Below are 4,012 nucleotides of genomic sequence, written 5' to 3'. Positions count from 1 at the left end.
GATGGTATACGCGCGTCTTGCGCGTCCTCCATTTTGTAAGTTGTATACAAAATTCACTTACGTGTCCTTTGTTCGGGGTCACCAATTTTGCGGTCTTCTGGATGTCCGGTTCATAAACGGGAATCTGATTATAGGCCTTCGTAAGATCGATCGTGGAGAAAATGGTGCAACCTGAAAGGGAATGGGAAAAGTCATGGATGTGTCGTACGGGATAACGGTCAGGGATCGTCCGGGAGTTGAGCTTACGGTAGTCACCACAGGGGCGCCAGGTGCTGTCTTTCTTGGGCGCGAGGTGAAGGGGTGATGACCAGGAGCTCTGTGATGGACGTGCCGTACCGTTGCTCATCATGACCTGAAACTGTTCTTTGGCGATTTTCAGCTTTTCAGGAGCTAGCCTACGGGGAGTACACGATGTAGGACGTGACGTATGATTTTTTACTTATTGTGCAGACAAAGGTTAATGCATATTACAAAAAGAATTAGGCAATCAATAAAGTAATAAAAATAGAATAACAAATGGTAAACAATAAAAAAAGTTTTAGCTTAATAGTTGTAAATTAGAAAGCCATGTGTACATTAATATTGTCTGGCGGCGTATTGAATTATTACAAGATTAATGTAAACATCGTGTTATATTTATCAGAGAAATTATTAGTTTCGATAACATGTCTGGACGTGCTCAATTGATGTGACAGCTTATTTATTAAAGTTCATATTTTATTTTCGCGTTTTGTATTTGACTATTTTTTTATGTTGTAATATTCCTTTGATGTCTATGACCAATAAAACTCACGATCTGAAAAACACTTTATGATATTACGAATTGGTGGGTCAAAAATAAAATTATATACCACTAGCTGTTACCCGCGACTTCGTCCATGCAATATTAGAGAAAAAGGTAACCTATAACATGCCCGTCTGTCAGCTACCCCTCAGTGAAAGTTCGGTCGAAATCGGCCCAGCCGTTTCGAAGATTAGTCGTAACAAACAGACATACAGACAGACAAAAAAATCATCATCTTCCTAATCTGGTTTTCTTTTGATATTACAGACATGCTATTTTTATTATACGTATAGATTAGTTGGCATGCCAGTACAATCCATAATTAACATATGATGGAATGTAGGCACCGATGCCTTCGGGGCCAGCATATAGAAGTATAAACAGTATTCAAATTTAACGAATGCAATGAGGCGGCGGGACGGCGAGATGAAACGCGCCGCTCCCTCGCTCCTCGCTCCGGCTGCGATCAATTGCACATGACACTCAAATGAGTCGCGACGATCAGATCAATGAGATGGATCCGTCAGCGCCCTCTTTCCGCCGACGTCTTCTGATGAATAACACCCGCCACTGATTGCTTTATTGATCTTTTTTATGCGCAGTGACCGACGTGCACATGTGAGGTATAAATGGAATAGATTGTTAGACTTTGTGTTAGAAGTAGGCAAAAAGAAAACATGAATAATATCTTTACATGGCATCAAATAATCTGTGTAATGATACTTCTTAGCCAGTGAACAGATCCCGCCTTCCTTGATAATTTTTCTAGTATCGTTTAAGGAAATAAATATAATGAAATTGCAGTACCTTTGTCACCAAAATTACATTAGTTAAGCCAAATAGATACAATATTAATATTAATTTCTAGTAATTTTAGAAAGAGGAAATCATTCCCCTTTTTTGTAAGTATTGAAATAACTCAAAAACTACTTGGCCGATTTGAATAAATCTTTTTACAATTAAAAAGCTACGTTATTAGTGATAGGTATAATTTTTTATTTCACGCGAGCGAAGTCGCGAGTATTAGCTAGTGTTTACTAATATGATAGTTCAATTTAAGATTCGTAGCCATGATAAGGATTAGTTTATATTGTAATTATGTGAACAGGAAATGCGTTAAGTTTTGTAGACATCTGCGACAAAGAATACGGATGTAAGACGGCGCCTGGTCGTTCTTTGTTCAGGAGAGTTGCGATTGATTTTTATTAGTAACACGTATTAACAATGCACTCCCCAGTGAGGTTCACATCAGATCTGTATCGGATCCGGCGGCCTGGGTGGCCGTGATGCAAACGGCTTACGATACAATACTTACGATCGGCTTTTGTTAACAAGTCATTTGCCTTTACCATGTATTAGCAAAGGGAAATGCTAGCTTGCGGCGTTCGGGTAGGACGAAGTGGCCACTGCCCAGGGCGCCTTTTTCGTATGAGTTAGTAGTCTATCATATAAAGTTAGGGCGTTAAAATCTTGCCCATTGTGTTTGAAATGCTAAAACTATAATTATGAGAAAAACTTTGTTATAGAAAATATGACCAGCAAAATATTAAGACCTTAATAATTATCCAGGATTTTGTAACTGGTTGTAAAATGTATTTTTAAAATGATACTGACGCGCTGCATAATAAAATATAGACCATAGTTGATACTTCTTGAATAATTTCAATCTACCAAACTTCATCGTTCACTTTCGTGTGTGCTGTGACGCAAGACAACTACACGTTAAGATTCAGGGTGGCGGTGTCGGTCTCTGTCGGTGGTCCTCCGCATTGGTATGCAGCCAGCGCGAGGATGGTTGTCGTCCGCAACCGCGACGACGTGCGCGATTAAACAAATATTGTTTGTTAATGAGACGCACGGCATTGACTGATGATCCGATAAAAAGAAATCTTGATACTTAAATACTGGTTCATTTGAAATTTAGATCAAATTGTCATCTAAAATAACTAACTAGTTTTTATTTGATGAGTTTGAGAGTCATTAAAATATCAAAGTTTTCGTTACTCGTAAATAATGGACATTTACGTATCTATTATTGTCTAAACTAACATTAAACGAATGTTTTATATGTAACATGTATCAAAAAGCAATATAAACAAGGTTATATATACGCAAATGGAATCAAAATAAAGATTTGACAGGAAATTCATCCTTATGTACATGTATTGTACAATCGGACACTTTCCTAACTTTATTCGCCTCCCCGATAATCAAACAGTTACCATTCGGACGAGGTCTCCGGAGCACAATAACAGCCTAGAGAGTCGTTCCGCTGACGTTTGGTGAATTTTTACTGCCGACCGCCGCTGTGCCGGCCACCGTGACCGCGTCTACGACCTCTATCGGCAGATATCTTCAGTAAAACTGATTTGATTAGAAATCGTTATTGCGTTTGGACGTTTTACCGTGATTCCGATTTTTTTAAAGATTAAATATGACTGAAACACATATTTAAAAGGAAACGAGATTTATAAATAAAAACTACGAAACAATTATGTTGTCTAAAATTAAAGTTTCGTTGTATTTATCAATAGTGTATTTCATTAAATTATTTAAGTGAATACTGCTAAACAGTTAGGTATAAATACTTAGGTATTTATTTGTATTTTTTTTAGTGTTAGTATTTACGCATTGGAATTTTAGGAATCCAATTCAAAGTTGAAATCCAACGTGCTTGCCGTGCGGACCTCTCGCCGCGTCTATAATTAAACGTAATAATAAAACAGTTGAAAACGATTCGTAAAATAAACATTCGAGTTGTAAATTAACGTTTTAGGTGGCAATAAAATAAATTATCTGTGCACGGGATTGACGTATTTGTAGGCTATAAAACAGTTGTCAGGGCCTGTTGGCGGAGACGCGAGCGGGCGACGCGGCGAGCGGGCGACGCGTAGGGGCGCCTGATTTATATTGTACAGGACGTTCAACTAATACTGTCTACTGGGTGGTTAAGCTGAGACTTCCCGTGTAGTCGGTTATTTTATTACCATTAACCTTGTTATAAATAAATAGTAATGAGTAATACAAAGAATCAAAACACCTGCAGATTGTTTGGAATGTTAATTAAAATACACTAAAAACAAAACCGACTTCCAAACAAAATACACTAAAAACAAAACAAAATGCACCAAAAACAAGATATTCTCAAAAAAACAGTACACTAAAAAGTAACGAAATAATTCCTTGAAAATAGTAAACCTACCTTATTGTAACTGTTATGTCTATATT

Source organism: Papilio polytes, unplaced genomic scaffold (assembly GCF_000836215.1).
Source record: "Papilio polytes unplaced genomic scaffold, Ppol_1.0 DF822511.1, whole genome shotgun sequence".
NCBI classification, from domain to species: domain Eukaryota; kingdom Metazoa; phylum Arthropoda; class Insecta; order Lepidoptera; family Papilionidae; genus Papilio; species Papilio polytes.
Note: the sequence above shows the minus strand (reverse complement) of the source record.